This window comes from Phascolarctos cinereus, unplaced genomic scaffold (assembly GCF_003287225.1).
Source record: "Phascolarctos cinereus isolate Bilbo 61053 unplaced genomic scaffold, phaCin_HiC Scaffold_4;HRSCAF=312, whole genome shotgun sequence".
Lineage (NCBI taxonomy): Eukaryota > Metazoa > Chordata > Mammalia > Diprotodontia > Phascolarctidae > Phascolarctos > Phascolarctos cinereus.
The window spans coordinates 243,171,134-243,181,102 of NW_027555847.1; the positions used below are offsets into that span (position 1 = coordinate 243,171,134).

Below are 9,969 nucleotides of genomic sequence, written 5' to 3' on the forward strand. Positions count from 1 at the left end.
TCTGTTTTCACAATGGTAGGTTTAGGTTCCTAGAGGAGGCCCACCATAACAAAGCTTACACACAAAATAGCTTAGTAGTTCCTAGGGATAACCTTGTTGGATATGTATGCACTCTCTTCATTCACCGTCTTAGCTCTTGAGACCCCACCAATATACTTCCATTTATGTAAAACCAGTTACTCACAATGATGACACAACCATTTACTTAGCAATAAAGCAGAACAAATTATTATAACGATATCAGAGGTACTCACATATTAAGTCTAATGCAGGAATAATAAATACATAACAATTCACATATAAACCTGGATGACACTGTCCCACCAATGCACTTATTATCTGTGGAGGAAGTGGATTGAAAATTGATACGGAGGTTAAGAGTAAGGAAAACCCTACTACTTCTTTACTATTTTCTGGTAGTTGGACCTTGGACAAGTCTCAAGGCTTCAGTTTTCTCATATACAAAATGTTTTCTAAGGTTCTTTCCAGTTCTTATTCCATGAAGAAAAAAAAATTGTAATATTAAAGCTTTCTTAAGAATAGCACAATCTTACCAAGCTCCCCAGGATAGAATAAAGCCAAAGGCAAAGAAGGCAATTCTGGAACTGTAAACTTTTACATCCTCTACCTCAGGGATTGTACATACAAGTTCCTTGGATGAACATAGCATATATATTGAGCAGATGCTCGTATTGCTAAACTGAGTTGATCCGCACTGTGTTTGATTAGCACCTTGGAAATGGTCAAATGCTATAATTCATGGCTTGATGTGTTGCTTTATGGATTGTCTAGACAGGATTGTAGATTATAGATTGTCTGGAGGAAATATTAATTTAATATGAAATTTAAATATGAAATTTAAGTTTAAAAGTGTGCTGCATACTTTTTTTTTGAGAGTTAGTTGCTAAACAAAAATGGTTTCAACCATTTTTAATGAAAGTTATAGTGGTAGTAAGTGATAGAGAGCTGGGATGTGAACCAAGAACTTCTGATCCTAAGTACGATATGCTTCCCACTGCATTGCATTCTTCTCAAAAATTCCAAAATACCAGACTTACCCACACTGACTTTGGTTGTAAAAGATTACAACCGAATACAAATGACTATTAGATTGAATCATTCAATGCTCTTTGCTGTACTTCAAGGCCATGCCATTTCATTGTTGAGGCTGTTCCAAATCATTAGGGTGGATTGTAAGGTCCCTACCAATTAGTACTTAGTTTTAGGAATTTCTGGGAATGAAACAATTTTCACTGGGTGGCCAACTTTCTGGTGATGAGCCTTTCTGAACTTACCTCGTCTTTAGGGTGGTCCTCCTGTGAAGGACATACAGTTTGTTACTGAGTTCATGTTCAAGTCTTTCCAGCATGACAGGAGTCAGAGCCAGAATTCCACTGGCATAATTATTAGAGAACCCAGGACTAACATGGCGAAGAGTAAGTAACACTTTAGTTGAGGCACCCCTTGTATCACACTCCTTACTGCTTACTACTTTGTTTACAAAGTATGCTTAGTAATTGCTTATTCATGAGCCAATTATCATCATCCATTATGCAAATAATAAAAAAGTGGGATGTGTGTGTGTGTGTGTGTGTGTGTGTGTGTGTGTGTGTGTGTGTGTATGTGGTCATTTTATCGGTATAAGGAATTTACTAGGAGGAGCTTTATGTTGTGCAAAGCATTTTACACATATTCTCTCATTTTGGTCCTTACAAAAATCCTGGCTTGTATATGTTGTTATTATGTGTGTGCTATTATCATCCCCATTTTACAGATGAGGAAACTAAGCCTAAGAGAGATTAAGTGACTTGCCCCGGGTTCTACAGCTAGTAAATATCTGAAGCAAGATTCAAACTCAGGGCTCCAAGTCTAACACTATCCTCTAGGATAGATATTTAGCTGCTTAGGTAAGGAGATTCCAATCCACTACTTATAGGAGGTAAGATAGAAATCAATACAGATAAATAACCTTCTTTGCAATTTATAATCTTAGTTGCTGTGGGACTCTAAGGGATTATGTGATTTACCTATGGTCATACAGTACATCTTAAGACCAGGTTCCTCTATCTAAGGCAGCCAGGTGGCACAATGGAGAGAATACTGGGCTTGGAGTCAGGAAGACCCAAGTTCAAATCTAGCCTCAGACATTACTAGCTTTGTGTCCCTGGTCAAGCTACTAAACCTGTCTGCTTCAGTTTCCTCAACTATAAAATGGGGATAATATAGAACCTACCTCCCAGGGTTGTTGTGAGGATCAAATGAAATAGTATCTGTAAAGTGCTTATCACAGTGTCTGACACATAAAAGATCCTGAATAAATGCTTATTCCTTTCCCTTCTCTCCCTTCTCTCCACATCCTAGGCTGCCTCTCAATCAAAAGGTTATTGCATTTATAGTGACAAGATTCTGTCTACTGTTTGTGTCCAGAAAAATTAACCAGGGATGAGCAGTCAGCTAGTATATTGGAGATGAACAATATTTACATATGTCAGATCATTAAGACCACCTTGTATTCTCTGGTATGACAAGAAAAAAGGTATAACCACTTTTACAGAAATGATTAGTATTCAGAAGACTCAGGCAAGAAGAGAGTCAAACTGAAGTGAAGTGTGAAACATTTTTCAATTAAAAATTAATTATAAATGGAGAAATAATAGTGTAGTAGAAAGAACCCTGGTTGTGGAATCAGGAGGCCTGCATTTGAATCTTGACCTAGTTATCTGTTTATACCTAAGCATGTACATAATGCCTTTTTCTATAGAATGGAAACTCTTTGAGGGCAGGAACTGAATTATTTATGTATTTTGCTATGGCATCTAGCACCTTGCCTACCATACAAAAGTTGCTTAAAATGCTTATTGGTTAATTGACTTTTTCATTTACCATTTATTGGTAGTTGGACCTTGAGCAAGTCACTGGGCCTCAGTCTTCTCATTTACAAAATGTTCTTCATGGTTCTTTCCAGTCTAAGTCCTATGAGGAAAAAAAAAAAGTAACATTAAAGCCTTTCAAAGAATAGCACATTCTTACCAACCTCCCCAGAGGAGACTAAGGTCAAAGGGAAAGTAGGCAAATATGTAGGGTCCTGTTTTAAATAGGCCTTTAAAGCCACTCTTAATTAAATGAGATCTGTTGTAACATGACCTCTCCATAGCACCGCAAATTTCTCCTTCCCTCCTTGATATTTTTGATTTTTTTTTCACTCTCTGTATCTCTTATGTTCTCAGGAGAGAACCCTTCCTACTCCAGTAAACCAGGATGCCAGCAATGAGTCCCACATGAATCATGCAAATTTCTCAAATTTCATTTTCACAAAAACTGCTGGATGACATTTCCTTAGCCCTATGTACTGTCCACACCTCTGGGGAATGTAGGCTGAGGGCAAGAGAAAATGAAGGCAAGGTCAGGCCTACAACAAAAAGGGCATCCTTCATTTCAATAGGCACTTTATCCCATTCAAAAAGGAGCACTTTGAAAGCTTTCTCCTGTGGAACAATGCTTCAACTCAATGCCATGTGAACCCCTGCTGTGCGAGGAGAGGAGGAAAGGCTGAATTGAGCTAAATGAAACTAGACTAATCCTCCAGTTACCCCAATACTGGCTTTGAAAAAGATTTTGGCTGAAATGTGTTTGAGGCCAACCGACAAAAAAACTCCTCACACTCCATCAGCATTTTGTAGTCACTTGATCCTATGGTTGTGTTTTTCAACCAGACAGACACCCCAACACATTTTCACATGTGTGTGTTTGTGTGCATGAGCAGTTATTCGTTAAATATCTGGATTGAATATCCAGAGAGCATTAAAGTTCAGGATTTTCTCTTGCGGATGTTAAGTTGACTTTACAACTAATATCCCATTTTATCCCCATTTCTGGTCATTGGAATTTGTGGAATGTGTCTCTGTTATGGAGAAAATTGCTCCTCTTTGCTACCTGTGGGGAAAGTATAAGGGAGATAAATACATTTGCTTTTGGAGTTATAAAAATGTAAGGAGGTGAGAAAAATGCATCCTGTTATTATGATTTAGGGGACACCTTTGGGAGAATGTGCCTTCCAATTTCAGGAAGTATTCTTACCCCCAGGCTATCAGCATAAGTGGGAAACAGAATCCAGATTGACAGGCAAGAGTTCATGTTCAATTTGACTCCATAAATGTATATTTACATAGCACTTCATTTACCTAGCATTGTGGAGGAATGAGGTATTTAACCCAAGTGAGTTTTCCAGATAAGCTTATCCCTCTATGCACCCAAAACTTATTTAATTTTAATTATTTTGGATGGAAATCTTTCTAAAATGTATCACACCCCTTACTGGTTACTACTTTGTTTACAAAGTATGCTAAAAATAAATTAAACTTTTCTTGTTAATTTAAGATCTTCCTTATTCTATACGAAACAGATCACAGATCTGTTTAATACTGCTAATTCCTTCATATTGATTTGATAGTTTCCTCCAATGATGCAGATGTCAGCCAGACATCTTGTGTAGCTTTTTCCAGATCCATCCAAAAGTTTAATACAGGGGCTTCACCCAGCATGTGCTGGAGGCCTTCCTTACTTTCTCCCTATGTTGCAAAGGTGCCAATGGAGTACACTGGCCAGCCTGTCTACCTGTTATCCCTTGTTCTTGCTTTGTGGCCAGCCCATCTTCTTTTACTATCATATAATTCTGGGGGGGTGTTCTTGGCACTTTTTTTTTAGTTTCTCATCGATCGTATGTTGCATCCTTCCTAGGTGAGGTGTCTGTGCGTTTGTGCTCATCATACACAATTCCATAGTCCTCCACGTGACACACATTTTTACTTCTTTTGAGGTACTGGTATTCCATGTAGCATTGCTGTATGCAGCAGCAGGAAAAGAGAAGGGAGCAAGCATTTTATTAAACACTTACTCTGTGCCAGACACTGCACCAAAAACTTTTCAAATACCTGATCTGGTAGAATGTTAGTATTGAAAAGATGAGTCTTCTTTTTCACAGGAAGCTTGGGGTCAGTATATGAACTCTGAGATTTGTCTAAAGCAATCAGCCTGACTCGTCCATTTGTACCATTTTTCTCGGTTACACATACCACTGGACAGACTCTATAACTTGTGCGTCCAAATGCAAACTGAAATCTGAGCAATAGACATTTGTCACCCATTTGATCTTTACTATGTGTATTGTTGTTGTTCAGTTGTTTTAGTTGTGTCTGACTCTCTGTGACCCCATTTGGGGTTTTCTTGGCAAGGACACCCGAGTGGTTTGCCATTTCCTTCTCCAGCTCATTTTACAGATGAGGAAACTGTGATAAACAGGATTAAATGACTTGCCCAGGGTCATGATAAACAGGTTTAAGTGACTTGCCCAGGGTCATACAACTACTAAGTGTCTGAGGCCACATTTGAACTCCATTCTTCCTGACTACAGGCCTGATGTTCTATCCATTGTGCCATCAATCTATGGATGAACAGGCCAAATAGTTTGAATGGTTATAGATCTCTTTTGGGAAGCTCTGTAATATCTTGGGGCTTGATACAATTGAACAGCATCATCCATTAACAGGAAAAGTTTGAAGACATCTCTAACCACAGGGAGTCCTCTTTGACCTAAACTCTGCACTGCATCTCCTCCATCACAGTGACAAATTCCTTTGGTGAGCAGACATATCTTCCTGGCTTATGCCTTGTCTGATGTTTATTGTTACAGAATAATTTAAAAAAGTCAATTATTAGCCCAGCAGCTGTGGCCGTCTCTCTCAGAGCAAGCTGGGCCTGGTTGTTGGCTTTTTCTCTCTCTTGGTTTCTGTCACCTTTTCCTTCTCTCTCTCTCTCTCTCTCTCTCTCTCTCTCTCTCTCTCTCTCTCTCTCTCTCCCTCTCTTCCCCCTTCCCTCTCTTCCTTTGTCCTTCTCTCTCCCCGTGCCAAGTTGCCAGGCGCTTCAGGCAGTTGGCAATAGTGTGCCTTTGTCATCTCGTTTCTGGGGTGCAGTCCATCTTTTAGGATCCCTATTGAGTATCTGTCTGAAGAGTTGGGTCCCATTTTATCCATCAGATAAGAGCATCCTGAAGTTAGTCTTATATGTGGACAAATTGTTAAGAGATACAGTGAAGAGGGTGAGGAGCCCAGCCAGTCTGTTTGGAAGACACCTTGGACAGAACAAGGCACAACTGGGCAACATCACACCCAAGTTTTGCTGGATTACTGTGAGTATCTCATTCATGATTCTCCCTCTGTGAGGAAGACAGTGGGAGGAAGCACAAAGAGAATATGAGAGACTATTATCAAACATGGATGGAAGAGCAAGCCCAGAACCTGAGTGATAAAGCAACCACTGCATTTCAACAAGGAAGAATTCCTCCCAACCTGCTCCTCCACTAGGAGGGCTTAGGATCCCGCCTCCTCACCCTGGCACGATGGGGCCCCCTTTCCTGGAATGATGCTGTGGGGTCACCTCCTGGTATGAGGATACCCATGGGAGGCCACATGTCTCTGATGCCTGGCTTCCAATGATAAGACCCCTTCCTCATCCCATGATGGTGCTCACGGGCCCAGCAATGTCCAGACCAGATAGATAAAATGGAGATAATATAAAGAAACCATTTCTCAGTTTTCTAGTCTTTGTTCTATTTCACCAGAACATCTGTGATATTAGAGTTTAAGTTTCCATTGTCACTGATGGAGAAAAGTTTGTTAAAATGTTTTTTGCAATTCCCCCCTGCCCCCTCTTTTTATTCTGTTTATACTTTTCCTCCCATTTTCAGGAATACCCTTGGGATAACTTTGCTTAATTGAATATCTTGCTAAATTTTCTCTACACTGGCCTTACCCTCCTCTGTTTTTCTGGGCTTTATTGTCCATCATCCTCTTTATGAGATCTTACAAATAATAAATACTGACATGACAACCATATATTAAATAGTCCTAAACTGTTGTTTTTAGTTCTTCAGTTTCTTCTGTATAGTTTTGTCTCTTGCTTTCCTGTCAAGTTGTCACTTAGCATTATAGGATAAATCCAGCAACTCAATCCAATCCAACAGAAACAATAAGCATTAAGTGCCTACCATATGCAAAGTACTTTACTAGTAGGTTAGAGTAATTAAAAGAAATGGAAAATAATCCCTGCTCTCAAGAATTTTTCTAATGGGAGGATACAGCATGTAAACATGTAAGTATATACCTGAGTATTTGAAGCTAAATAGAATACCCACATATAAAGTGATTCCCACCTTGTATGGAAGACTTACCTGTAGGAAGCAATACATAGCTGAACCTTGAAAGAAGCTAGAGATTTCAAGAGGTAGAGAGGAGGAGAGAGAGTGCATTCTAAGAATAGGTGACTGCCTGTGTAAAAATAGATATCAGATGATTTATCAGGATGAGGCTCTTAGGCCTTATTTAATCCAATCCCCTCATTTTACAGATGAGGAAACTGAAGCCCTGAGAGATGAACTGCAGCAGCATGATAGCTCCATTGTAGATTGTTGTTTCTAATATTTTGTGAACTTGGAGGTTAGATTTTTTTAAACCTAATTTTAAGAGTTGAGTTGGGAATATGCACAAGAATAGATAGGTTATTAGTGAGATACTCTGGGACATTACTTCAAGAAGAGTTTTAAAGAATTGATTTTGAGGCATCTATTTTGACCACTCAGAGGCCATTTTTTTTGCTTCTTATAAATGTTCTAGAAAGGTGGATAACTAAATAAATGATCCCTGGATCGTCAAGGTGCTATTAAACTTTGCAAAAGTGAAATAAGTGATTCTCAGTTTGAGCCATTTCAAATAAAACACTCTGATATCAGAGAATTCAGACTTTGCTGGAAACAGACATATTCACACTTAAATTGTTTTTATTTAAATAACACTTAAATAAATCTACTCCTTTTCTACGCATCCAAGGTTTGATCCACTTCTTTTACACAAATCATATTCAGTGACTTGCTAAATACTAAATTCTTGCTATGCATCTTTCTATTGCCTTTTGGCTTATTTGTGGTTTTAATTCTTCTTAAACTGTGATGTTTTAGGATTCATAGCCATAAAACACCCATGGAAAATATTGGTGTTAAAGGTTTTTATAGGAGCAAACAGTTTGGTATCTGTCAGTCAACAAGCATTTTTAAAGCTTTAAGTTGTGCTAAGTTCTGCGGACAAAAAGAAAGGCAAAACCAGTCCTTGCTCTTGAGGATCTCAAAGTCCAATAGGGAAGACAATACATAAATTATTACGTATAAATAAATTATATGTAGTATATATGCATATATGTGTGTGTGTACGTATATGTGTATATCTATGATAATCTCATAAGGAAGACACTAAGATTAAGAAAGACTAGGAAGCCTCTTTGAGGAGTTAGGAATTTAGATAAAACTTGAAGGAAGCCAGGGAAACCAGGAGGCAGAGATAAGGAAGGATTGTGTTCTAGGCATGGGAGCCAACCAGTGAAAATTACCAGGGTTGGAAGATGGATTATTGTATATGATGAACAGCAAGGAGGCCAGTGTCCTTGGACTGAAGTGATGTGGAGAAGAGTAAAATGTAAGAAGACTGGAAAGGTAGGGAAGGGCCAGGTTCTGAAGGGCTTTAAAAGCCAAACAAAGGATTTTCTATTTGATTCTGCAGGTGGAAGAGCCATTGGAGTTTATTAAATGGTGGTGGTAGTGGTGGGGTGTGTGTGCGCGCACGCGCGCGCGCGCGCGTGTGTGTGTGTGTGTGTGTGTGTGTGTATATATGTGTATGTGACATGGCTAGACATGGTCAGACTTAAGGAGGATAATTTCTGCGTAATTTTCCACATGTGATCCTGTCTGGGCCCATTTCATACTATAGCAACTGTCTAAAACACACATATTGATGGACTGATCTAACGGGGTTCCCGTTTAACTGCATATAATAGTCTGAGCAATATGCATTTTTTAACCCCTGTCTTCTTCTTTTGTCCCCAAGATATGGGTGATTAAGCCAATCTCTTCCTCATTGCTGTGAACTTCACAGAGGAGACTACAGTGTTCCAAGGTCAGAAGCAATTTATTTCATGTCAACTCTGAAAAGAGCATTTCGAGATCCCCACAATTAGTTTGGAACCTTTCTTTTGTTTGAGCTTTATGGGAAATTGGCAAACACCTTAGGTGAATATGTATACTAAAATATTCAAGTGGTTCTCTGATTTCATTGATTTGGATGTTGCCTTCAACAGTGCAGAACCCATACCATTCACGCCTGTACATTCTGTGTGACTCTTGTCCATATCCTCCTACAAATTTGCCGTTGAGTGGGGGTAAGGTGTCTATTCCATGATCTGGGGATCTTCCTTGCTTTCTTCACCTTCCACATGTGATCTGCTCAACTTATTTTTTGACCGTAGATTTCCTTGATGATACCTTTACTTTTGTTCTTTGAAGTGCTTTGTTTTTCATATGTAATAATCTGTTCATAGCCACAATGGGTGACAATGATATGTCTATCATTACATCTCAGTCAGTCAGTCAATAAACATTTATTAAGCATCTACCAAGATAGTCCCTGCTCTCAAGGAGCTCACACTCTATACCTACATTTACATTTACATCTACATCTACGCATATGTTTCCCACCTTTTAACAGTTAGATTAGAAGTTGATACTCAGTGGATTGTTGAACAAAGTTATCTCTTTAGAATCATAACTGCTATATCTTATGTAATTTTCGCATAGGTAAAATAGATATTTTGTCTGAGAAGTGCTTTTGAGGCTTCATTTTGCTTTCTGAAGACAGCTGCTTTTTAAAAGCAGCGTCTATTACACAGTAAGCACCTAATACATTTGTTAAATTTAATTGAATTAAAATCAATAAACCGCAAACAGTGAGGTTTTACATTCTCTGTGCTTCTTAGTCAGTTGGGTAACTAAAGATGATATCTGCTATGGAAAATTATCTATGAAAGCTTTCTTTTGTATCTTTCTCACATTGTGATTGGGGATAACTCTGATGCTTATAAAGACAATTCTCA

The 9,969-nt window shown here is 38.7% G+C and overlaps 1 pseudogene; it reads left to right on the forward strand.

Annotated features, from left to right (window-relative positions):
* The first annotated feature begins 1,426 nt into the window (after positions 1 to 1,426).
* Positions 1,427 to 6,556, forward strand: LOC110202738 (U1 small nuclear ribonucleoprotein C pseudogene; annotated as a pseudogene).
* The last annotated feature ends 3,413 nt before the right edge of the window (positions 6,557 to 9,969 follow it).